The following is a 27,594-nucleotide window of genomic DNA, read 5'->3' as shown; positions in this document are numbered from 1 at the left end:
TTACACTATGCTGGTTCTCATACTTTTAATAAACAAATACACAAATAAATAAACCGGCTTTCAGGCCCCACTACTGGCCAGCTCAAAATGCAAACAACTGATCACTTGAAGGGAAGATCAGTTGGGTTGGGACAAGGCCTCTGCCTTGGCTAGCTGATCTTTTCTGTGAGAGATTCCTGAGCAGCTTCCTTGGAACTTCCGGGTTCCATAAAACACAGTCAGAAATCCACTTAGAGAGTTACCAGCAAGCAGTGAAACTGGCATACAGAATGAAAGCAATGATACTGAGGAAGCCCTCCCTTTCCCCTATATAACTATTTCACAACCACAATCACACAGTGCAGAAGTAACTTCCTTTTTCTGCTATCAAAACATGCTTTGACAATCTTGTAATATCAGCAATTGAATTTAACAACTCTTCAGCCAACGCACCATTACTTTTGAAAAATCTAGTTATTGGGCTAAAGCCTGTCTCTCTGTGGAATAAACACACTGTTAAAAAAATGCCTCTTCCTATATCCTCCAATCTGGGACCAAAATCTGAAATGCTCCTGCATTTGTGGACTGAAATGTAATACTGATATGAAGCAAGCAAATTACAAAGGGAAATAAAGCAATGGACAGAATGCAGAAGGTGACAGTTCGGAGAAACCCAGATTAAAAAAAAACTACTACTGTATGATTTTCTACACATCACAGTACAATAGCCACTCACTTCATTAGGGTACCAATGCAGCTCCATTGAACTCAGTAGGACATTACTTTAAAAAAAAAACTGGGATCGGACTACATTGTTCAACATGATTGCAGAGGTTGCTCAGTGATTCATGAGGAGTTAGAGCAGCAAATGAAGTGGTGTTCAATAATATGTTTGAAGTTGGTGTGACTTCTCTGAATTATTATTTTTGTGTTCAACCCTAAGATGTTGTTCTGTGGGATACCAACAGAACAAAGCCTTTGTTGACAGGGATGCCTGGGCAGGTCATAGCCAAATATTGTGTACATGTGTGTGGGGATTTTTACTGGGTGCCCTACCAGTCATAACCTTTATCTCATAGACAGCCCAGACTTATAGAACAGAGAAAGGGTAAAATGGATACCAATTTTAATTCAAGGGTTTTGCTATCAAGGTTTGCCGGAGACATAACATCATTAGAACATAAGAACATAAGAACAAGCCAGCTGGATCAGACCAGAGTCCATCTAGTCCAGCTCTCTGCTACTCGCAGTGGCCCACCAGGTGCCATTGGGAGCTCAGAAGCAGGATGTGAAAGCAATGGCCTTCTGCGGCTGTTGCTCCTGAGCACCTGGACTGTTAAGGCATTTGCAATGTCAGATCAAAGAGGATCAAGATTGGTAGCCATAAATCGACTTCTCCTCCATAAATCTGTCCAAGCCCCTTTTAAAGCTATCTAGGTTAGTTCTCTCTCCTCTCATTCTCTCCCCTCTCAAATGAAGAATGCATACCTTCAGACAACTCTTCTCCTAAGAGCACAGCCACATGCATTTGATTCACAACCCAGCCTTGAGATCTCATACCTGGCTCCATCTTCACAAAGAAATGTCCACACCTGCATTCCATCAACAAACTAGCTAGATCACCCTGCACTCTTTCTCCTAACCATTGACTTATTCTTAAACCTCTGGTCCAACTATTAAGAGTCATCAAACTTTCAGAGTTTTTTCTTTGTTTGTTTTAACATTCCAAACTCATCCACACTTAGAATGTCCCTGTCTTTAGTTTCATCAGCACATCTCAAGTCTTGGGCACTTTCAGGTTTTAATCCAATCAACTCATTTTCCACAGTATTGTTCATGCCTGGGAATGGAACTCAATGTCCTAGGAACATTGCCCCTCTTATCATTCACAGAGGGTCCATTTCTTCCATAACTAGGCCAAAATCCAGGGCAAATCACTCTTGGACCTCCACCTTGTGCCAAACGTCATTCTTCTGTGAGAAACACTGTTCACTGTCTCTTGCTTTCCTTGGACCTCTTCAGAAGTGGTAAATATCACCCTCCCCTAAGCATCTTCTGCTATTCCCACTGTTGATCATCTCTCCATTTCCCTAGGCTCCTTAAAATTATCTTCATGTATTTGCAACCAGCTAATGTATTTTTGTTATTTTAAATCCCTTGATAAAATTGTAACCTTTCTTTTAATTCCAGTTTGGACTGGATTTCTTTGGGGTACAGACCTCTGCATAAATTGGTAATGATCTCTTACCTGCCTCTAGCATAAATGGTCTGTTTCCAGCTAATTTTCCCAACTAAAGGGAACAAACCAGACCGATTCGGGTAACAGCAGGACAGGATAACACTAATCCCTCCTTCCTAACACGGACCTGTACTTTGGCCCTTTGCACTGTTCCTGAAAGGCCCTAAGATCCCCAAGAGCAGAATGTGTAGGCCTTAGTGGAAAGCCATGGAAAGGCAGAGGCCAAGAAGTACAGATTCGTGGACTCTGCTGGAAGTAGGTACAGTTGTGATGGATGGCCGGATGACCATTGTGGTCTAAACCAGTGTATTTAGTTAACAATAGGAGCTATTAGAACAATTAACAGCTACCCAGAAGCTCTCAGCCTAAACTCTCTGGGTCCCAGGCTTCAACTTCTGATTCTGGCTAACTCAATCCATCAACTCAAACTCTTAAACACACATCATCATCACCACAGGTACCAGCCAATCTGCAGAGCCATCAATATATGGAGTGTTTCACACAGGAAGATAAATAATGACCTCATTAAGTACCATCCAGTAGCAAACATCATTTTTTTGGGGAGAAAGGTGCTCATGTAGGTTGTAACCTTGTAACTCTGGAGTTTCTTGAGTGAAACCGAGTACCTGCTTTCAGTTGGATTCACGTTTTGTTTTGAAACTGAAAACACTGTGGTTGTTCTGTTGGATGACTTTTGTCAGAAAGTCAAATGAGACCCCAGTTCGTGCTGGGCCCATTTTAAAACAACTATACATATTTGGTGGTAGTGAAAAGTGCCATCAAGTCACACCTGATTTACAGTAACCCCGCAGGATTTTCAAAGTGAAGAACCAAGGTGATTGCCATGGCCTGTTTCTGTGTAGGGACCAGGAATTCCTTTGTGCAGCATTTCTCAAACTTTTTTCCCCATGGCCCAGTTATTTTACCATTTCTCCTCCGTAACTCACTAAAATGTTTATGGCCTATTTATTACTAAAATAAAAAAATTGAATGTCACTCTGCCATGCGTCTGCCCGTGCTGGCTCAACAGGGGCAAGCCCAGCCCTGAGCTGGGCCTCATCTGCATCAAGATGGGTGGTGCCCTCAGAGCAAGGATGGGGATGGGGTGGTCAGCCTGAGCCCTGGACATTAGGTGACCCAACACTTGCTTTTGTGACCTGGTGCTGGGTCAGAATCCACAATTTGGGAAACACCGCCTTTGTGGTCTGTCATCCAAGTACTAACCAGGGCTAACCATCTGATGAGATTAGGCTAGCATGAACCATCCACATTAGGGTATGCCCATTTACCTGGGAATATACACCACTGCATTGTTATTATTATATGAAATCTCAGCCACCAGATTTTCAGCCAGTGTTGGCTTTCATTCTCATAGGGTTCTTCCCAAGAGCCTAGGATGTTGTAATGTATCGGTATAGTACAGGGGTCGGGAACCTTTGTCACACAGGGAGCCATTTGGACCCATTTTCCAAGGAGGGGAGGGCACTTGGAGCCGCAGATACTTTTTGACATTTGAAATGAGGATAGCCCTGTATATGGGTTTGTTTGTTTTTTGCCTTTACACTTTGTATAGAGTAGAGACAGTTGTAGTGTGTTGCTTGTAAAGTCCATGAGGTGCTACAGAGAAAATTGTATTTTATTTGTGTAGAGAACACATTTTGAACATTTTTTGTGGGGGTGTGCGGGGAAAGGGTGGAGCCTCGTGGGCACGTGCACTGGAGGGAGAGAAGATGCGGAGGGAACCCTTTTTTGCAGCGGATGGCTCAGTGGCGGCAGCTGCATGCCTGCTGTGGCAGCCATTGTGGCCACAGCTTGCCTGGGCAGGCAGGGGTGAGACTTGGGACTTTTGGGACCTCTGAGTTTGTCTGGCGCGGAGTGCCTCCCTCCCTGCTTTTGTCCTCTTTCACCCATGCACTGCAGCACCACCTTCTCCCCTCCGTTTTCCCCACGTCGTCCTCTTTTCCTTCTCCCGGTCTCTCCTTGTCTCCCCGCCCGTCTCACTACTCCAGCACACTGCCCTCGCTGCGTGCAGCCCTCCCACCTTTTATCCCCTCCAGAGCTTGCCAAGAGCTCTCCACCTCGGCCCCGTCTGGGCATTGGGTTCCTCCTACTGCTTCTCTCCTCCTCGCCTGTTCAGGCGTCGGTTCTGGTGCCTGCCCCAGATTTGCCCTCTGCGGCTATTAGCCCATCGTCCTGCTGTGCGGGCGCGGCTCCCCTTGCCGCCCGCTGCCCTGGCTGATTCGGCCAAGTTTGCTGCCTTCCCGCCACGCCGCTGTCACCTCGGCCCTATCTGGGCGTTGGGTTCCTCCTCCTGCTTCCCTCCTCCTCACCCATCCAGGAGTCAGCTCCAGTGCCTGCTGGTGCCCTCTGCGGCTGTGGCCGTCGTCCGGCTGAGCGGACGCAGCTCCCCTTGCCGCATGCGCCCTGTCAGCCAAGTCTACGGGCTCTCATGCATGGCACTGCCAAGCTGACCCTATCCTCCACGAGGTCCCAGCCAGGTGGCTGGGGAGCCAGGCACCGATAGCAACCTGCAGCTCCCCGGCTACTGCCCGACCTAGCAGAAGGAGGAGGGCTGCCGCCAGCCGTCTCCATGGCGCTCTCACTTGCCGGAGCGCCCGCGGTCAGGGGCTGACCTTGGTGAGGTCCGGGGAGGGGAGAGTCCCTGCTCCCAGACAGCTGTGTTGTGTCCGGAGCCGCTGTGCAGGGGCGGGGGAGCCGCATGCGGCTCCCGAGCCTCACGTTCCCGACCCCTGGTATAGTATATGTGCGGATCCAAGAAATTTTTGTAATTGAAAGATGGAGATTGTAGATGAATATGTAGATGATTCAAGTGCCGTCCAAGGTGTTTGGGTATGGCTATTGTTGTTGTTATTTTATACTCCCCCTCCCACCTCAAAGCAGGATTCAGAACGGCCGGGGATGAATGTAATGAGACTTACTTCCAAGAAAACAACCAGAAAAGACACTGTCCCTGGGTTTGCCCCCAGTATGTTCCTCCATTTTATAGTGTCAGGGAAAGAGACCGCAGGGTCCTGATTCTGGTCAGGACTACTGTGGTACAGGGGAAGCAGGGACTCCTGTTTTCCCCCATGCCATTTTCCAGCCAAAAAGTGTGTGTGTGGGGGGGGTGGGGTGGGGTATGTCAGCAAATAAAACCCTATTGCCATTTCAGTCCTCAAGAACAGTACAAGGGGGAGATGGAAGCACCTCTACATTATGTTGCATTGGTCTTCATCAGAATGAGATCCAAGGGGCATTCTTTGACAAAGTTCCTCACCAGAGACTGTTGAGAAAACTCAGCAATGAAGGAATAAGAGGGGAAGTCCTCCTATGGATTAAAAACTGGTTGAGGAACAGGAAACCAAGGGTGGGTATAAATGGGAAGTTCTCACAATGGAGAGATGTAGGGAGTGGTGTCCCCCAAGGATCCGTTTTGGGACCAGTGCTCTTTAACCTATTCATAAATGACCTGGAAGTAGGGGTGGGTAGTGTGGTGGCCAAGTTTGCAGATGATACCAAATTATGTAGGGTGGTAAGAACCACAAAGGATTGCGAAGAGCTCCAAGCGGACCTTGATAAATTAGGTGAGTGGGCTAAGAAATGGCAAATGCAGTTCAATGTAGCTAAATGTAAAGTGATGCACATAGGGACAAAAAACCCAAACTTCACATACATGCTACAGGGGTCAGTGCTATCAGTCACAGACCAGGAAAGGGATTTGGGCGTCTTAGTGGATAGTTCCATGGGAATGTCAACTCAATGCATGGCAGCTGTGAAAAAGGCAAACTCTATGCTACAGGGATAGTTAGGAAAGGAGTTGATAATAAAACTGCAAGAGTTAATGTCTTGCCCTTATATAAAGCAGTGGTGCGACCGCACTTGGAGTACTGTGTTCAGTTCTGGTCGCCACATCTCAAAAAGGATGTCAAAGAGATAGAAAAAGTGCAGAGAAGGGCAACGAGGATGATTGAAGGATTGGAGCACCTTCCTTATGAGGAGAGGCTGCAGCGTTTGGGACTCTTTAGTTTGGAGAGGAGACGTCTGAGGGGGGATATGATTAGAAGTCCTATAAAATTATGCATGGGGTAGAGAATGTTGACAGAGAGAAAAGTTTTCTCTCTTTCTCACAATACTAGAACCAGGGGGCATTCATTGAAAATGCTGGGGGGAAGAATTAGGACTAATAAAAGGAAACACTTCTTCACACAACGTGTGATTGGTGTTTGGAATATGCTGCCACAGGAGGTGGTGATGGCCACTAACCTGGATAGCTTTAAAAGGGGCTTGGACAGATTTATGGAGGAGAAGTCAATCTATGGCTACCAATCTTGATCCTCCTTGATCTCAGATTGCAAATGCCTTAGCAGACCAGGTGCTCAGGAGCAGCAGCAGCAGCAGCAGCCCATTGCTTTCACCTCCTGCATGTGAGCTCCCAAAGGCACCTGGTGGGCCACTGTGAGTAGCAGAATGCCGGACTAGATGGACTTTGGTCTGATCCAGCAGGCTAGTTCTTATGTTCTTATGTTCTTAAATGGCTTGCTCTATTTCTGCAAAATGAAGGCACATCCCCGGGGTGAACTCTGGGACAGTGTCTCACCCAGTTATGCCCTAAGTAGATGAGTATCTGATTGGATTTTAAGCCTGTTGGGGCCCTTGGAACCTCAGTGAATTGCTTTCCCCTTTGAGCAGCACCAGCAGTTACATCTATTTTGCTCCTGCAAACAAATATAACTCCACATGTAATAGCAGTTCTTGCAAGGAACAAAACAGAAAATAATCACAACTTGAAAACATGCTACTCGTTTGCAATTTAAAGTTTGGCAGTTTGTTGTTTGCACTGTTGCAGGGATTGTCGCTGAATTTTATATTCTTGGTCTTATTTCACTGTGCTTTGGATACCTTATGCTGTATGATTACATTTCCCCTTCCTTTCTTCTTCTTTACTCTGTAATTCACCTTGAGTCTCAGTGAGAAAATCTGGACTATAAGGAAGTTGAATAAACTTGTACCCAAGAGAATGGTTGTTTACTAACAGGTTTTTAGACCTATTTTCACTAAAAACATCCTTCATTTTCCCTTCCTGAAGAAAGACCAATGCCAATTAAATCAGTTCCCCTTTCCCCCTGTTTAGTAAAAGACCCTTGAGAAAGACAATGGTTAGCTAATCCACACCAATCCTTTAAAAATAATATGATTAATATTCCTCTTTTCTCCTGCTTTTGCCCCATGCTGGCTCCCAAGTCCAAAAGGGATGCAGTGATCCAAAGTTCTAGTACCACATGAGCATAAAGATACAACAGGCTGCCTTTAGATTAGAAGACCATAAGGGGTGACTTCAGACAGCCAGTCTCTTTTGCAAACGTCCGCAGGAATTACATTTTAGTTCAATAAAAACAAGATTGTTATTTGTATATGAGGATGAAGGGGCATAATTCTATGTTCTCCAAACCTCTGTCAACATGGGCACTGCATAGAAGTTCAGCACTGTAGAATCAAATTTTCAAGGGGAAATTCTATCTAGATCAAACCAAGTTTGAAAATAAACTGCACCTTTTCATTGAGGTTTCAACCTCCCCACTGCAGCTGTTTCCAATTGAAGACATCTAGATCTACCTCGCATTCAGGAAATGTGACACTACCCACTACCGTGCCATTGCAATGGCTGGTCTCTCCTGATTGGCTGGAGTGCCGTTTTGGGGTGGGACTGTTTTTTCCTATGAAAAACGTGATAGGGAGCATGTCCCACTTTCTGGTTGATTAACATTTTCTCGTGTTCTCATGATCTCGTGATCTCGTGTTCTCGCAAGATCAGCATCACATGTTTCCATTAGCGGCTAGATTTTAAAAAATCCTGTAAGGCTAGAGGCAGGCTGCTTATCTCTGCCTAGATGCTGTGAAGGTTGATCAGAGGGCAACTCTGGTTCAATCGGGTCATCGTCCTCCCATTCAAACGGTTCACCAGCTCACGTTTCCTCACAAATGCGCACACAGACCTAAAAAGCGAAATCGAAACCTAGAGAAGGCTGCGCACGCATCGAGCCAGCCCACTGCACGCCTATTAGCTGGAAGACATTTGCGTCACCCCCAATGGTGGGAATTCGGAAACCTGATTAGTCCTCTAATCCTCCCTACCAAACAGATTCAGTGATGTGATTTTTGAAAAGTTCTACTTGCAACCAGGTACCGAAAAGGTGCGGAACAAGGGGGAGAATGAGCAACAGAACTTGGAAGAAGTCTTGTTAGTCACTCAGGCAGTGGAGAGTTCATCCATAATCCATGATATTTCGCGTGAGTATCACGCAATTAATCGACCGTGGGGAACTGACCTATGTCCCAGGAAACAGGGCCCTCTCAGTGACTGAGTTTCACGATTTATGCCACAGTAGGTTTGTTAGTCTTATAGGATTGCCAGCCTTCAGGAGGTTCCGGAGATCTCATGGTATTATAGTTGACACCCAAACTACAGAAACCAGTTCCTTTGGGGAAAACAGAGGCTTTGCAAAGTGGACTCTATGGACCCCAGCCAAGAAATAACAGGGTAATAAATCTAATAAATAAAATATGGCATTGTACCTTGCTGAGGTCTCTCTCCTCCCCAAACTCCACCCCTAAAATCTCTAAAAAATTCCCAACACAGAGCTGGCAACCCTATGGTGACACAGGATTCACCTCTGGCTGCTTTTTGCTGCTAGGGCTCATACGAACACATCTGTTTGCCTTCCTTCATAAAACTTATTAGTTTCATCGCAAATGTGGCCTGAACGGCTGCAGACTTGACTATGCCTCACATCTGCACAGCAGAGGATGACCCAGAGGTTCAGAAGCGGAAAAGAAGAAATGGGAAAGACGTGGGAAAGGTCCAGCGCCATCCGATTTCTCATTCATCACGCTGCCCTTCATTTTGCAGGGGAAGAGGATTTATAGGGACAGACCCCTTGCCGGTAAATTTGCTCAGGATTTCCGCTCAGAGCCACAGCAAAAAAAACACAAAAAGAAATCTTGTATGAGCAGACCATCTGAATTTCACTCTGGACACAGCGTCTTGTGTGCAAAGGCCACGTCTGGAGCTCAAGCATGGCTTTGTTTGCATTGATTCCCTGCTCATCCAGCACTGCAGTAAGTGGTTTTGCATATTAACGAAGTGCACAGTAATCTTCCTTTACCTCCTTCCCGCCCCACCTCCTCCCACCCAGCCTCAGGAATCAACACTATGGTGCTGTAAGATACTTGGGGGATGCTGCCAGGAGGTTGCTATGGCAACTGTTCTGCTTTCAGCAGCTGCTTCCCTGGTTCCAGCCGGGAGAAAAAAAAAGGGAAAAGGGGAGGGGGAAACCTGGGGAGAACTAGGCAGCCTCTGATCAGAAGTTCAGATAAAGAGGGTCACTGTAATTTTCTGGCGCAGATTAAAAATAACCCAGCAGATGTGGAAGCTGGAAAGCAGTTTGCAGCCAGCCTAGGTAAAGCAAAAGGACATTGGTTAAGAAACGGCCCAGAGTTGAAGTGTTTGAGATTGCTATAACTGCAGATCGTCAGGGATAATATTTTACTGCTGTGCACATCCTCCTCCTGATTTTATTTGTGGGAAGGTCTCAGATAAAAACGTTCCAAATCTGCTGTGTATCTCAGCTGGGCTTTGCACAAGGAAGAGACGAGACAAGCCAGAAGGTCTGAAAGCATGGACTGAGGAAGCATCCATAGTGTGCCTCCTTCCAACATCTGTCAGATGAAAGCAGGCATCCTGTTTTAAGGGAAAGAGGGGTCCGCTGGGGTGGCAAAGCAGTCAACTGGAAGGAATAAGATTCCTCAGAGAGGTCGCCATTTTGGAAATCCCCACAGGCCAAACTAAATGTGCGATTTGTTGTTCACATGTCCGCCATATGCATAGATAAAACAAGGGCTGAAGTCTATTTCCTGTAAGACAAAACGCACATGAGTGTGTGAAGCCGAACACTCCACCATCTCATTTCCTTGCTCTGTGTTGCTGCTGGCTTTTTTCTCCCAGTCCAAATCTGAGGTCTCCAACATGTAACAGAATGTGATTGTAATCAGAGGAGGCAAAACAGGCTGTTCCATTACAGACTGCCAGTGCGGAGAATCACATTTTTTAAGCTTTCCCAACATAAAAATAACTTTCTGTTTAAAACAAAAAAGTGCATCGGGGAGACAGGTGAGCTCTTTGGCTGCTTTATTAGTTTTCTGATTCTTAGGGATGATTAAAGTGAGCAAACTTTGGAAAACATAATCGATCCCCTCAGTTTGGGGTGGTCCAGTCAATTCTATCTTCTCAGGACTTTGCCTGTGTCTCTAGACCAGTGGTGGCAAACCTTTGGCACTCCAGATGTTATGGACTACAATTCCCATCAGCCCCTGCCAGCATGGGCAATTGGCCATGCTGGCAGAGGCTGATGGGAATTGTAGTCCATAACATCTGGAGTGCCAAAGGTTTGCCACCACGGCTCTAGACATACAAGGCTGCTAACCCTCAGGTAGCACCTGGAGATGTCCCACTATTATAGATGTCCCACCTGGAGATGTCCCACTATTATAGGCAACCAAGATCTGTTGGAGAAAACATCTGCCTTGCAAGGTGGTGTCAGGATGGGTCTCTTCCTGGCACCGACTCACCCCCCCCCCCATCCAGAGGGCCATCGGCCTTGGCTAGGCGCCAGCTCATCTACTTCCCCCTTGCCTTCCTTCCAGCAAAACGATAGTCCAATGGGGCCATGGCCCTCCGAGGTGTGGCTAGGTTCCTGCCTTTTGTATTTACAACTTTGTATCTGAATGGTGATATTCTTCCCTTTGTTACCTTGTTTCAGCTGCAACACGTTGGGCCCGGCAAGGGGTGGGCCAAGGGCAGCAGGGCTTTAAGATCTGGTTTATGCTATTTTTATACTGTTTTCTCAGAAATCGTGTATGCCTCGTTATGCTTTAGTCTTCAATAAAGTCTACCATTTTTAAAAAGAAAACTACAGGTCGCTTTATTCTGGGACTGAGGTCTCACAGTTGGAGGGCATTGTATTATACTCTGCTGAGGTCCATCTCATCCCCAAACCCCGCCTTCCTCAGGTTCCACCTGCAAAATCTCCAGGTGTTTCCCAAACCAAAGCTGGCAGCCCTACTAGGACTGGTTCCATGCAGAAGGCAAACTGAACTGGGAAGTAAAGTGAATATTGTCAGAGAGAGGCTGAGAGAAAGGCAAGATTATGCCCAATTTCCAGGCTTTATATGTGAACAGGGAAGATAAATGAGTGAGCAAAAGAGAATGGTCCGGTCCAAGCTAATTTGTTCTGTGAAGCCCTTTCTACAAGACAGGATACTTTTTATCATAGATCATAATCACCTATGAAAAGGCTGATATTGTGTGGTAAAATTAGTGTCTGGCCCTGTATCACACTGTTGATAGTTATGTATGCAATGGGAAACAAATCACAAACCCAGCACACGAGTTGGGCCTTTATCATAGGCCAGGGTCCCTGGTCCTTCTGAGTCTGTGGGCAGCTTTGGAATTTTGGCACAGGGTGATGGGTGGAACCACAAAATGGCCACCACAGGAGGTGGCACCAACAACCGGGAGCTCCCAGTGCAGGGGATAAGTGGATTTTTTAAAAAAAATGCACTGGGAAAGAGAGAGAATGTAACCACACATCCAATTAGATCCACAGTGATCAGTCAGAAGCCCTGCTGTACAGAAGATTCATTTGGCACCACATACTTTCTTGAAACACTGGGTGGATACCAGGATACAATGTTGGGGTACTCTGCCGTAGCCACTAAATGTTCCTTTCTGCCTCTCTCCCCTCCCCCAATCAACCAGCACAAAGTTTCTAAAACTGTGATCCTTGTATGCTAAGAACATTTTGTGGTCTACAAGGAAACCAAACTACCACTCCTCGGCATTAGAACCATGAACCCAAGTAAATAAAAGGCTCAGCTGAATTTGCTCCTCAATTAGACGGTCATCTCCAAAAATCAGTGACCACAAATGAGTGAATCTGTGGTAGCAGTGTTTACCACAGGAAGAGAGAAAAATGAAATGGGAAGATATATTTGATTGTGGGCTTTTCAGAGTGGAGTGTCGGCAAGAGTAAGGACAAAGCCAACTGCATAAATCAATTTCTCTAAGAGTTTTACTTCGGATGTTTAAAAGGGTCTGCATCGTATATGTTTACTCATAAGTTTAAATGACATACTGGCACTCAAAATGGTGGCATTATTTCCTTGTGCATCCTTAGCAGAGCTTATGGCTGTGGTTGACATGCGTAACGTTAATACTAAAAGGAGACAAAAATGCCAGCTCTCTGAGGAGGGTTGTGGTTTTTGAAATACTTGACCTAAAACATTTACCCAAGGGCACCAGAATTAATTGTGCTTAACATTATGTTTAGAGACCAGAGCAAGTCTCTGGTTAAAAAAAAAATGGAAAAGAAAGAAATGACAGTAGGTGACATAACCAAAAAGAGAAAAGCAAGACAGTCAATGGAGTCAGATATAAAAAAGTAAAATGGTGGAGCAAGTAAGAGATGTCACTGTTTAAGGAAGATGATTCTGAGGTAAATTTTCTGCAGGCAACTGCAGACTGACTTTAAGAGAGAAAGAGAACTTAATTTTCTTCTCAGGGATGGTCCACAATGGGCAAAATGGGAAATTTCCCCAGACCCCATGTTGGATGGGGGGGGTGTGTCCCAAACAGTGGCATAGCGCCAATGGGGCAGAGCAGTGGTGAGGGCATGGCTGGGCCATGGAGGGGGCATTGTGGGGTCATTTTGGGGTGGGGCAGGCAACACTGCGGCAGGGGTGCAGGGCATGCATGTGCCCCGGGTGCAGTTTCCCCTTGCTCCACCCCGGTTCCAAATGCCCATGGTTCGGGCAAAAAAACAAGGGAAAAAGCTGAATTCCATCATCTCTATTCACACCTACCCCTTTTAGGGCTAAGGCAGTTAGCTTGGCATTCTATGTTTGTGTCCACACTGTCCGGTTTCTGAACTGGGCAGAAGATGTTGCCAACAGCATTGGTGATAATGTTTTCTTTATGTCTCAAAGACATAAATAGTGGTGTAGTGGTTAAGAGCAGGTGCACTCTAATCTGGAGAACCATGTTTGATTCCCCGCTCTGCCACTTGAGCTGTGGAGGCTTATCTGGCAAACCAGATTAGCTTGTGCCCTCCAACACATGCCAGCTGAGTGACTTTGGGCTAGTTCTTCAGAGCTCTCTCAGCCCCACCCACCACACAGGGTGTTTGTTGTGGGGGGAAGGGAAAGGAGACTGTTAAGCCCCTTTGACTCTCCTTGTAGGAAAGAAAGGAGGAATATAAATCCAAATTCCTCCTCCTCCTCCTCCTCCTCCTCCTCCTCCTCCTCTTCTTGAGCTGTTTATATGAACAGAATACTATGAAACAAAATCTTATCATTTAAAGTCCCTTTCACATTAGACCAGACACCAACCATGGTTTCTATGCAACTGGACTTCTCCAAGGCTTCCTTGACATGAAATATCTTGAATAGTTTCTAACTAGGAATCACTGTGAAGTACAAAACAAAAAATTCAACTCAGCCCCACTCACTTTCCTTTACTGCCCCTAATGAATGGGGCACATATGTAAGAGTAAGCTTTTCAGAAAATTTCTGTATATTTGCGATTAGTGAATGCTGAGCACAGAAAGTGCCTGGAAATAATCCATGATGGTGGTTATTCCAAGGAGTATTTTTGGTTCCTGAGATTACCTCTGGAATACTTTACTTCTGTTTGAAGTTTCTTTGCTTGGAGTCGGGTGGGATGAAATTGCTTTCCTTTTGGGATGCTAGCCAATTTAGCTTCTGCAAACACCCACACAATCTCTTATTTATTTTTCCTGTTTCATTCACCTGGATATTATTTTTAATAGGCATCACCACTGCAATCTTGTTGCCCATGTGTTGTGCTTATTTGATTAACTTTTTAACATTGTTTTGGTTTTATTATTAACTTATAGCACAAATTGAGCCACGAGCCATCTTTTGGTATGGATAGATACAAACAGCTAAATTTTGTTTGTTTGTTTTTGCATGTTTGGAATGGAGAGCATTTTCCTATTGATTATTTCCCCCTCGGTATTCATCCACCAGGAAAATAAATGGTATTCAGCCTTTGGGCTGAGGGACAAAGTTCAGAGAAATAAGCAGGTAAGGACATTCTTCAAACAGATTTACACATCTTTTTTCACAGCAAGAGAAGAGAAAGTATGGCAACACAAGGCTTACCACTGCTTTATAATGGTAGGATTCCCAGGAAGCCAGTCCAAATGCTAAGAAATAGATCTAACGATAACAAGTTTGGCAGCAGGATTTCAAAGGGTTGGTTCAGCTACATCTGACTGTCAGATTACAAATTTATCAATGGGGGCCTATGAGGTCTTCTGCTATTGCAAGAACATTGTAAGCAGGTAGAAAGCAAAAGACTGGCCCTGTAAACTATGTGAGCCAGTGGGATGTATTGCTTAAAAGCACTGGATTCTACTCTGGCAACCTGAGTTTGATGCCCTATTCCCTTACGAGAAGACTGCTGGGTGATTTTGGACTAGTCACAGTTCCCTCAGAATTCTCTCACCGTGCAATCCAGAAAGAGCGGCCGCGCCTGAAATGCGGCTGCCATTGCGGGAGGGATTGGGGCCCGGGCGCGGTAGCTCCTGGCCGGTTCATGATGCGCCGTCGTGATCCGCCTGCGATGCTAGAAGTCGGAGCGGCATCCGCCCCTTCCTGGGCGCGACGCCGCTGAGGGCCTGGCTGCCGAAAGTGGCGACTTCTCGCCTGAAAGATGCGGAGCGCTACTATCAGAGTGGGCAGCCAGGGTAGATTCTTGAAGTTGCCCTGCCTTCGCGGGGTTTCAGGGCCCACTTCTGCCAGCTGCGGACGCACCCATTTGGGGGACTTGACGTGACTCACGGAGCTCCGGGTAGGGGGCGGGGCGGGGAGAGGGATCTGGCCGGCCATCAGACGTAGTTGGTCCGTGGTGGTGGGCCTGCTTCAGGCGACCCCCCACCGCCGCCTGCTTCCATCGCTCATCTTTCGTCGCGGGGATCAGGCGTCCTGGCACTGGCCGGGCCTTTGGGCCTCCGAGCGGCGGGCTTGAGGGCAGCCGCCACCCACAGCCACCCCCCCCCACGGGACGCAAGCGGCCCGGCATTAGCCGGGTCATCAGGCCTCCGAGCGGCAAGCCCCAGTGGGCAGCCGCCGCCCGCTTTCACCCCCCCTTTTTTAAAGGGGAACCAGCAGCCCGGCACTGGTTGCAGTGGGCCTCCGGGTGAGGGGACAGCCACTTCAGGCGGCGGAGGGAGGCGCTAGGTCAGGGGCCGAGCGGCATCTGCGTTAAGGCCCGAGGGTGCGGCTGCGGCCATTTCTCACCCTCAAAAGTCCCTCACCGACCCATCCTGAGGCCAGCCAGCGTGGTGTGGTGGTTAAGACTTGGGCAGTCTTAGCTGGATAATCAGGTTTGACTCCCCGCTCTGCCACTTCAGCCGTGGAGCCTTACCTGGTGACTGCATTAGCCTTGCGGGAGGGTGTATCTGAGCTGGCAGAGGCCACAATTTTGTACAGCTTATCTGAGTTATTGAACCTGGGTGGTTGAGTCTACCCCTTTTTTCCTGGGTCAGGACTGGGGTGTAGCTGGCCAGGAGTCGGTCAGGGTCTTCTGGGTTCATCTCTGGGCGATGGCTGCAGTGATTGTCCACATGAACGTCATTCAGAGTAACCCTGCTTGGTACTAACGTATGTCCATTGTTTCTAATCTCCAATTCCGTTCCTTGGCATAGCTGGCTGAGTTATTTTCACTAGGCCCTAGCGGTTGTTGGAGGTGATAGGTCTCCCATTATTTGGCAGTTCTATTGCGCTGCACATTGAGTTAAGCTCACTGTTTAAACCGTCATGGCACCAGCTAAAGGCATTAAGAGAAAAGCCCCCAGTGGGGTTAGGGGCCAAACTACACGTTCGGCCAACGTGAGCTTCTCGGTTCCCAGTGGGGCGGCCGGCAGCAAAACAGGGTCCGCCGCTTCTCGGGGAACTCGTACAGAGGCCCCCTTGCCTAGCAGGCCCCGGCGAACAACAGCTGGGAAGGCCCCTGCCTGGCGGAGTCAAGATTCCCCTATCGGGGCCCCAACCAGGGTTAGGGCCGGGTCAGGACGGCCAACCCCATCAACATCTGCTGCCCAGCCCAGGAGCTCCTCCAGGGGAACCCCAAAACCTTCAGTGGCCCCGGGGGGGCCCAAGCTGCCAGCCAACAGGCAATCCACACCTGAAGCGGCAATAGCCTCTACTCAGGATGGTCAACCGGGGTGTTCTAATTTGAGTGCGCAGATTTTTAATGATTTAGCGAAAACATTTGCAAGATTGGCTAACGGCTCTTCGTCCAGCGTGGCGGCAGCCTCCTTCGCTGCGACAACAGCAGGCCCATCTCAGCCAGCGGGGGAGCAGGGGGAGGAGAGTTTTTCACAGGGAGAAGAGGAAGATGTCTCGAGCCCTTCTTCGGAGGAGGAGGATGAAGGGACCAGGCGTGTCAGCCAGCGTAAGAAGCCACGGAAAGGATCTCGCCGGCGGGCATCTCGACGCCGTTCTCCATCATCATCATCCAGTGAGTACTCTTCAGATGAGGACTCTCCCCGTGGAGAGGGGACATTTTGGGAGGATGGGGCAGCTATCCCATCACTTCCCCCAGGTTTGAGCGACCACAGGGATCGCAGCCTGGGTTTCCCGCCAGGGGCCCCGCCCCCTCCAGTTCCTTTCAGTGGGGCTAAGACCACCAAGCATCCCCCAGGCAAGCACCTTTCACGTAAATTGAAGGAGAGGGCCCTCAATGGTTACTACGTGGATATTTTTAAATTCATCCACCCAGGCTCCTCATCGGGAGTCACTGGGTCCTCCTCTTCAACGCCAAAAGGCAAAAGGGTGGAGAGGAGTTTCGACAACTGGATGCTGGGTTTTGGGGAATACTTGGCACTGATTTCGGCTGCCTACCCATTAAGGGCCTGGCACCTGGCGACCCATCAGTGTAATGTGCTGAGGGCTCGTCTTATAGGCGGGGACTCTGCAGCTATAAGCTATGATGAGGAGTTCCGTAGGGATGCATCCAGTTGCAGTGATGCTCGTTGGGACAAACTGAACCAGGAAGCGTGGACAATGTTTGTTCAGCCATTTGCACGCCCTCAAGGCCACTCTTTTAAAAAACGGCCCAATTTCCGGGGTGAGGGTTCCCGCCTGGTTTGCTGGGAGTTTAACGCGGGGAGATGCAACAGGGCAAAATGCAAGTTTGAACACTCGTGCGAGGTGTGCCTAGGCCCCCACGCCAAATTGACTTGCACAAGAGGCAAAAAGCCACATTCCTTTCGAGGTGCCCGCCCCTCAGGTAACCAAACTCCCAGAGGAGGGGGGGCAGGCCAATCCACAACAGCTACCACTTCCTAGTCTGGGAGTTCAAGTGCCCTGGAGAGCCCTAGCCACGTCCCCTGTCATTCTCCCCTCTCTACAATCTCTGCTCAATGGGTACCCCAACCGGCCCGCCGCCAAGTTTCTCTGGGAAGGGTTTTCTCAGGGTTTTCGCATTCCGTACACTGGCCCCAGGGTGGCAACTGACTGCGGTAACCTTAAGTCGGCCCGGGACATGCCCCAGGTGGTAGAGGCAAAACTTTTGAAGGAAGTGGCGGCTGGCCGCATGGCTGGCCCCTTTTCTTCACCTCCTCTCCCCAACCTCAGGGTCTCTCCCCTTGGCGTGGTGCCCAAAAAGGCCAAGGGAGAGTTCCGCCTCATACATAACTTATCCCATCCCAAGGGGTCCTCAGTAAATGATTACATAGAGCAGGACCTTTGCTCTGTCGGCTACGCCTCCTTCGACCATGCCATTAACCTGATTAGGGCATGCGGGCCAGGGGCACTCCTGGCAAAATGTGACATTCAGTCCGCTTTCCAGTTGCTCCCTATACACCCTGACGATTTTTGTCTGTTGGGCATTAAATTTAAGGGGCTTTGGTTTGTCGACAAAGCCATGCCAATGGGCTGCTCTGTGGCTTGTGCAGCTTTCGAAGCCTTTAGTTCCTTTTTGGAATGGGCAGCCAAGGGCCGGTCAGCCAGTCCGCACATCACACATTACTTAGATGACTTTCTTTTGGTAGGGGAGGCGGACACGCTGCAATGCCATGACAGGCTCCGCAGCTTCCAGGCCTTGGCGGCTGAGCTGGGCGTCCCACTGGCGGCGGAAAAAACTGAGGGGCCTTCCCATACTCTAAATTCTTTGGGGATTACGTTGGACACAGTTAAGGGCACATCCAGCCTCCCGTCGGATAAGTCAGAGGCCATTAGGGCATTGTTACTTCACCTGGTAGGGAAGTGTACTTTGGTAGGGAAGTGTACCAAGTGTACTTTGAAAGATATTCAGAGGTTGCTGGGCCACCTAAATTTTGCTTGCCGGGTTGTGGCGCCTGGCAGACCTTTCTGCGCCCGCCTGGCCCATGCCACTAGGGGTGTGACCACCCCCCACCACCATATCCGGCTGACTAGGGGCATTAAGGACGACCTTGCAGTTTGGCAAGAGTTCCTGGCCCATTTCAATGGGATTTCAATGTGGCAGGACCAGGTAACTCCCGAGTCCACTCTACAAGTACATTCTGACGCGTCAGGCAGGCTAGGGTTTGGGGTTTACTTCAGGGGGCGTTGGTGCGCCCAGCGTTGGCCTCTGGACTGGGTGGAGGGTGGCTTGGGCAAGGACCTGACTTTCCTGGAATTTTTTCCGATAGTGGTGGCTTTATACCTGTGGCGCCAGCAGTTCGCCAACTGCAGAGTCATCTTCTGGTGTGACAATCAAGCTGTGGTCAAAGTGATCAACCGGCAATCATCTCGCTCTGAGCGGGTTATGCGTTTGGTTAGAAAGTTTGTGGTGGTTTCATTGGTCAATAACATTTCCTTTGTGGCCCAGCACATTCCAGGTGTGGAGAACGGCATTGCAGACGCCCTTTCCAGGTGCCAGATGGAGAGATTTCGACTGCTGGCCCCTGGAGCATCCTTGGTTCCGGAACCCTTTCCACAGGAGCTTTGGGCCCTTGGAAGAACGTAATCGTCGAGGGGATACTGAACTCACTGGCACCTGCAACGCGTCAGACTTATCATGGAGCCATTCAGGCCTTCTTCACATTCCAGCAGTCCCAAGGGGAGTGAGGGGCCCCCTCTGTCACCGAGGCTTCTATTCTGGCCTATCTCGGTTATCTACGCACGCAACGGCGGTCTCCCAAGACCATGCGCACACACTTGGCCGCGGTATCCTTTTTCTGCAAAGCCTCAGGAATCTCAGACCCCACAGGATCCTTTCTGGTCAGGCAGGTCATAAAGGGGTGGGTCCGGCCAGCACCTAAAGTTAGAGACAAGCGCCTCCCGATCTCCCTGAATTTGCTTGCTCAAATAGCAGCAACGCTGCCCCAGGTGTGCACGTCCCCTTTTGAGACCTGCCTCTTCAGAGCAGCCTTTAGTATAGCATTTTTTGGGGCTTTCCGCAGTGGGGAGATCGTTTCAGCTTCCAGGGAGGGTTCTGGTGACAAGCCCCTTTCACCCAGGGATGTCCGGATCCATGAGCGCACTATCTATATCCAGCTGCGGCGGTCCAAAACAGACCAACAGGCCAGGGGCACTTGCATCTCCATGCAGGCCTCCACATCCCTTGGCCCTTGCCCGGTGAAGGACGTAGCGGCCTACTTAGCAGTCCGCCCGAGACGGGGCGGACCTTTATTCGTGCATGCGGACGGGACTTGCCTATCACACTACCAGATGGCAGCAGTGTTGAGACTTTGCCTGTCCGCCCTGCGCCTCCCCCCTGCATCTTACGGGCTCCATTCCTTTCGGATTGGGGCAGCATCCACCGTGGCGGGGCTGGGAGTCCCGGTCAGCAGGGTCATGGATGTCGGGAGATGGCGTTCTTCAGCCTACAAATTGTACATTAGGCCATTTTCACAGCAATAAGGTTCTGTACCCTGTAGCCCCATCTAACCTGTCCCTGTTTGTCAGCCTCTCTAGGGTCCCAGAGAGTCGTGTGGGTAGTCGGCCACAGCATCGTCTTTTGGGCCAGCAGACATGCAGCCTCGCCAGGGTGGGGTCGGGACCTCGGCCTGCACCGGCAGTGCAAACTGTACTGGTTTGGGAAAAGAGGCATGCGTTGGCATGACCTTTTGCCCATCCTGCGGAACAAGCTGAGAAATTTCAAGCCTCCTCACGCGCTGGTGTTGCAGCTAGGAGAAAACGACATCCCTGCAGTGAAGAGCGTGCAGCTGCTACAAGCAATGTTGGCGGACTTGGACTCCATTCACCACCTACTACCAGAGACTGTGATCTTCTGGTCTCACTTGTTGGGGAGACGCGTCTGGAGTGGAGCATTGGATCCACTTCGGGTGAATGGAGCCAGAGCAAGGACTTGCCGAGCGGTGTCGCGTTTTGTTCGGGGCTTGGGGGGACGGGAGGTTCCACATCGGGACATTTCACCTGAGTTAGCTTCTCTGTATAGGCAGGACGGGGTTCATTTATCGCCTCAGGGCATGGACTTATGGTTGCATAGCCTTCAAACTGCATTGTGTGATTGGCTGAAAGCATAGGAGGCGGTTGGCGGGATCCGGGGGGAAGGGTTTCCCTTCTAACCCGGCTCTGTGGCGGGTTGCGCATGGGGGGTGATCCCCTGGCAAGGGGAGCTGGGGGAGCTCCCCTGCTTATTACACCTCCTTAAGAGGCAGGGGTGGAGCAAGCACACGGTTGGAACGCCCCGCGGGGGGCTAAGAAGCTTGCGCCCCTGGCGGGGGTTGGAGAGGGGGCTCCAGTCATGGGCACTTCGCCAGTCTGGATTGTCTCACTTCAATCTCCTGCTTGTTACATTCCTCCAGCAGGCGGGCTGGAGGAATCGGCTTACTCTGGGAGACAGCTCTAGGGCTGCCCAGATGCCGGGATCACGTCCCATGCTGCGCCAATTTTGTTTTCCTGTGCTTTCAGTTAATAAATTTGGGCTATGGCCAGTTTTTTCCCACACTACATATGTTGTCTGTCATGTTTTCTGGGAACTGGGTTAACGAGCAAGAAGGGCCACACCTCTACCCGCAACAGAGTTACTCCAGTCTAAGCTCATTGAAGTTAATGAGCTTAGACTGGAGTAACTCTGTTTTGGATTGCACTGAATAAGGAAGGCCCCGCAAAGATTGTGCCCTGTCTCTTTCAAATACCTGTTATACCTCATGAAAAGAGACATTCTACTTAATCGTCGCAGCCTCCCTGTTGGTTTGCCTGCCAGCCAGCCAAGCATAAGTCAACCTGGTGAGCTGCTCCCTGCTGCCTATGGGAAGGAGTGAGTGTCCTTCCCCACCCACTCATCCGCCTCATTGGAAACACCTGCAGGGGGTAGGGTCTGGCAGCTACAACAGGAGTTCCACCAGCAGTGGCCAAAGGGCGGCGGCACAAGGGCGCTGCCCATTTGGGGAATTCAGCATTTTACTGCCTCGGGATATGGAAATGACAACAGTCATCTTCGCTACTAGCCACTGATAGATCTATCCTTCAAAAATTTTCCTACACTTCAGTCATTTCTCCCAAACCTGCAGGCACAGGTAAAGGATCCTGTTACAGCTATAGTAAACACAATCAGCAATGCCCTTCCAACCTCTACGCTGGACAAACAGACTGGTTCCTGCGACAAAGCTTAAATGGGCATAAGTCTGTGTGGAGCTCCCCCTACATCAGCCCCAGGTCAGGGCCCTCACCCATTCCTCCTCTCATGAGTGGTGTCAGGCCTATTCTTCAGCCTAGGTCTCATGGCTGTGCCAAGAGCCTGAGTCCAACCCTGTGGACTCCTGGGCGCTCTCTAGGCCAGGTGGTGCTGGTGCTGAGCCATGCCTGGCACTCTTGGGCCTAGGATTCCTGTCTCATTACCAATGCTGATTTCTCCTTGCCTGCTTCCCCTCCATACATCACACCTAATCCCATCATACCCACTATTGTCATTTACTGGCTACTGACATGTCCATGCTATTATCATTGTGTGTCTGAATGAACTCTTCTCTACTTAATGACAGATGGACATTTTTGCTGCACCTGACGAAGTGAGCCGTGACTCAAGAAGGCTCAGACCCTACCTGAAATTTCGTTAATCTTTAAGATACTTCTGGACTCTTGTTCCTTTTTACTGCTACAGACAGACTAACATAGCTACCCATCATAATGAATTTCCTGATGAAATTAAGAGGGCCAGTTTTCAGTTGTGGCTCAGTGTCTTCCACCTCTTCAACTTCAACTCTGTGGCCTTTGCTGAAAACCAGGCTGGTGTTATTTCCGCAGATAAATGAACAAAGAAGCACACTGCTGCATAGGTCAATTGCAGCCAGTTAATCTCTGGGTCTTTCCATCACAAGCTCATTGTTGTGACATCCAAGTAGCTAAAAATGATGGGTTATCTAAGCCACAAATTACATGAGAGATTTGATTGAAATCAAATTAATTGGCATCACTGTCGGAGAAACCAGATTGCTACTCTTCCCAATCTCAACACATCTGAGTGTCTCGTTCATTGTATGCAAGCTTGGATCTTGTCCCCCTCACTGTAATTCAGCCAGTAAAATAGAAGTATAAATATACTGCTTTTTGCTTTTCTATTTCACAGGAGCTTTCCAATCAGCACCTAGCCCTAAAATGGGAAGCTTATTTTCTTAACTCACAATAGTATAATGTCATCAAGTTGCAGCTGACTCACAACCATTCCTCATGGAGTTTTCAAGGTAAGAGAATAACAGAGGTGGCCTGCCATTTCCTTCCTCTACACAACAACCCTGGTGGTCACCCATCCAAATACTAACCAGGGCTGACCCTGCTTAGATTCTGAGATCTGACAGGAATGGCTAGCTTGGACTGGATAGTAATCTAGGAATTGGTTGTTAAAATTACTTTTGAAAATAATATACATAACAGCTGTGATCCAACAGAACAGGCACAGGGCAAACATAGGTATATGCATATATGTACACGGGTGTGTGTGTGTGTGTGTGTGTGTGTGTCCAGAGCTGGAATTAACTGTTTGGTAGAGTGACATAGGGAACAGAGTAAATGCAGTACCTCTTCTCAGGCAGCCAAGAAATGCTCACCCTTGAAAGGCTTACCCTTGCCTGCCTCCAGAGGTGTAGCTGGATCATACTGCACCCGATGCGCCCGCTGTGTTTTCCACACACGCCCTGTGGTGCCCTGCCCCTCCACCCCCTTACCTTAGTGAAACGGGGCAGGCTGGAGAAGCAGCCTGTTCCCTTCAGACTGAAAACAGTCTGGTGGGAACTACACTTCCCAGGAGACCTTGGGACTCGCAAGGTCTCCTGGGAAGTGTAGCTCCCACCAGGCCGTTTTCAACCTGAAGGGAACAGGCCAATTCTCCAGCCTCTGCTGTTTCACTAAAGTAAGTGCGGGGCAAGACGCCACGGGGTATGTGTGTGTGTGCTTCGGGGGGGGGCAGGGGGTGATTTTCCACCCCCAGGTGTGCATCCGGTGCAACTTGACCCCCCAGCCCCTGGTAGCTCCGCCTCTGTCTGTCTCTGCACAGCAGCCCCGGCAGAAGCGGGGTTATTTCACTGGTGTAAACAGCTGCACTGGTGTGGCTGAGGGTGTGGTGGAAGTGTTCCTGGTGGTGGAGCTGATGTTGGTCGGCTTCCACCCCGAGTTTGGTGCCAGTTGTGCCCTGGCCCTGGCCCAGCACTAATGCCACTCTTTTGAGCTGTGCTCCATTGGGGGAGCCCCAGCACTGGGGGAGTTTTTCCCCTCCCTGCACTGCCAGGGAAGCTCTCTGGAGGTGGCACTGCACCACATCTGGCATGCTGGCCCCACCTGTGATGGACTTCTGGATTGGGCTTTTTCAGTGCAATCCTAAGGAGAGTTACTCCAGTCTAAGCCCATTCATTTCAATGGGCTAAGACAGGAATAACTTTGCATAATATTGTTAGGCATAGTGTGTGTACAATTAAAGGAAAGTCTGATAGTTGTATGGAGTTGGCCGTATGGATTCTATGGATCATGGCCTAGGTTTCTAGCAGACAGTTTCCATACCATAGGAGCTGGAGGATAGTCAATGAAAACCATGGATAGTGATGTTAGCAGTAGGAAAGGAACAGGCCAAGAACCACAATGTTCTTTGGAAGTCACAATCCATTAGAAGAGGTGCTAATATGGCAGATTTGTGCCTGCCTTTGAGGGAAAGAAGTTCCTTTTATCAACATGGTGTAGTGGTAGGGAGTGGTGGACTCTAATCTTGAAAACCAGGTTTGTTTATCCATTCATCCACATGAAGCCTGTGGGGTGACCTTGAGCTAGTCACAGTTCTCTCAGAACTCTCTCAGCCCCACCAACCTCACAAGGTATCTGTTGTGGGCAGAGGAAGGGAAGAAGTTTGTAAGCTGCCTTGAGACTCCTTACAGTTGAGAAAAGTGGGGTATAAATCCAAACTTCTCTTCTTCTTTTTCCTCCCCACTTCTTGCTCTAGCAATATCAAATATGACATGGGAATCACCACACAGAGATGCCCTCTCCCCTGCTCAACGTCATTGAACTCCCACTTGGGAGAAAAAGGAAAACTGAGGGCAGACAACGTCACCTCCTACCTTCGTATTAAGAAACGTTACACACACAGGGCTGCTGTTGTCAGTGGCAACCCTGCCTCGACAGTTATAACTAGCTCCAGGCATCATCATGGAATATTGTGAAGAGGAAGTTCAAAAGAGGATTTGGAGTCTGCAAAACACGGGAGGAAAACGCCATCTATCTTGTTAGGCCAGGCTGTCAGGAGGTAGGAAGTTGGATGCTCCCGACCTCCTCCGTCCTGTCAACACTGCTGCCGATTCAGCCACAAGAGCCTTTGTCTTGACAAATTTCTGTCAGTGAAAAAATCCCCCTCAGGTAGGAGTGTCTCTGGCAGAACGGACAGAGGTGGGCGTATGCCATCACTCTCCAGAACAGCTTTCCTATTTAGTAATGGTTTATTGAATATATTTATATACCTCCTCACAGTTCAAGGGAGCTGAACAGAAATTATCAAAATACAAAAATACAAAGTTCATTATCTTCAGTGTTGTTTTTAATATAGGCAGTGGATAATAAATTAACATCTCCAATAGCGACAAGAAAAATAAATGCAGGCCACAGGATGGCATAATTCTAAGGAGCATTTAGGGATCAGTTTCAAAATTACCTATGCCACCAACTTAAGTGTGGGGTGGCATGTTAAGAATTTATGGTTCAGCTCAGGCAGCGTGACATTGATGAGTCCTCTAAGCATTGTAACTCCCAATCTGCCTGAACAGTCGACAAAATCAGATCCAGGATTCCATCTGGGGCAGTACGCGGCAACATCGTTAGTTAAAAAGGGCCTAGAAAAGTGTTACCAAAAAGATGAGGAGTTGTGCTTTCAGAAGTCTGTAATCCAGGATGAGTGTCAAAGGTCACAACTCCAATGTGTGACAGTTGGGTCTGCACTCTGTATAGACTCAGAGTTTATGAAATATAAACTTGCAGGGGGGAAACAAAAGAAGGAAAAAGGATGACTTACCTGCCAAGCACAGAGCTGTTCAGTGATACAGAAATGTATATGACTCTAGCCAGGACTCTAGTCAGAGGCCCGCCTACAGTCTCAAACCATTTATGAACTTGTGATCTCGTTCGCATTGAGCTTATGTTTTCTCTGGGTTTGATTCTCAATTGCGCGCACATTTTTTCCCCTCTTTGGAACTCACTCTGCTCTCAGATCAGAGAATCCCCAGTTTCCAAAAGCTGTTAAATTGCAACTTTTTCTCTTCCTTCACAGGGAAATCAAAGGGGATTACTGTGTGGGTTTTCTCACTCCTCCCCACCTTCCCCTGCCGACACAGCAGCAGTTTCTCCCACTCTTTGGGCAACCATTCAAAACAATCAGAGGGTTTTATTTTTTATTTTTTTTAAATAACACTGAAGGTCTATTGCTGGAGCAACAGACCTTGTGAAATTGGCATGAAATTGACATGGGTCACAAAATGGCTTTATGGTTCAGCTCAGCTCAGTGAAATGATGCTAGATCAAGGATAGCACAAAAAACAAAGAGGCAGCAGGCAACCTCCCCAAATGGAGATTGCATTGAAACAACAAGGAAGCAGCGAGCCAGCAAAATGGTGGATTGGCTCAGCTAGGGAAACTATGCAGCCGGAGAATCCCTATATAAACAAACAACAAAAAAGCGGGAAAAACTCACTGCAAAGCAAACAGCCACAGGGGAAGTAGTAGATGCATAAATGACCATAGTTACACCTATGTGACAGAGCTTCAGGAGGATGAAGGTCAGGCATGAAAAAGGGTCTGCTGGGGTGTGGACCAAGGAGATAATAAAATTCTTGAGCATACTGGGAAAAAACCCCCCAGCTCTGACCTTTCATAACTCTTCATTTGTCTGGCTCTTAGCCATTCTTATACCTGAACTCCACCTTAACTCCAAGAAGTAGCTATGAGCACATGGTACTGAACTCAATGGGGGATGACCCCCTAGATACTGTAACCAAGGTAATGGATGATTTCTAAATGCTTGCAGCTTCAAGAATTATACTGCCTGTCTCTAATTACAATCTGTAGGGATATCTACAGAGCTAGGGTCAGAGGACTGTGAGTTACATTTCTTTTTACCCTTGCTCAGTCTGTTGCAGGTACGTATGCTGTGAGCACTTGTTTGCTTTCCTCTTTTTCTTTCAGTGCAGCTAGTCTTATCTCTGTGGCCCATCTGAAAGTCCCTGTTCAGTCCACGTGTATCAAGAGTAGAAGGGGGAGGGGGCAGCAGTTCACCCTACTCGCCTAGAGTGTCCAACTGATGTGTTAGATCCCTTGGCAGTAAATGTGAAGGAAGAGGGAGACCAAACAAAACAGAGGCCTTAGTGGCAAAGTGGCAGCGGGTACCTTAACTCAAACCCTCAAGCAGAATGTACCTGAATAATTGGCTTAATGGTAGTGGTGATACCAAGAGAGAGGGGGAGAGAGAGAAAGAGAGAGAGGGAGGACTGGAGAAGGAAAAGCTGCACTATGGAGGAGACCCAAGAGGGCTGCATAATTTTCTCACTCCCATGTGGTCAGAAACAAGGGCTTGGGAGACCAACTTTTCCATTGTGAGATCCATTTGCCTACAGGTAAGCCACTGTCTCCTAACCTTAGCCTTTCTTGTCCAACCTCTCTCTCTCTCACTCTCTCTCTCTCTCTCACTCTGTGTGTGTGTGAGAGAGAGAGAGAAAGAGAGAGAGAGAGTGAGTGAGAGAGTGAGTGTGGGGAATTGAACCAAGTTCTCCAGATTACAGTCTGCTGCCCTTAACCACTACACCACACTAGCTCCCTGATTTGTTCTAAGGATTAATGAG

The sequence above is a fragment of the Sphaerodactylus townsendi genome, linkage group LG04 (assembly GCF_021028975.2).
Source record: "Sphaerodactylus townsendi isolate TG3544 linkage group LG04, MPM_Stown_v2.3, whole genome shotgun sequence".
Classification (NCBI taxonomy): Eukaryota; Metazoa; Chordata; class Lepidosauria; order Squamata; family Sphaerodactylidae; genus Sphaerodactylus; species Sphaerodactylus townsendi.
Note: the sequence above shows the minus strand (reverse complement) of the source record.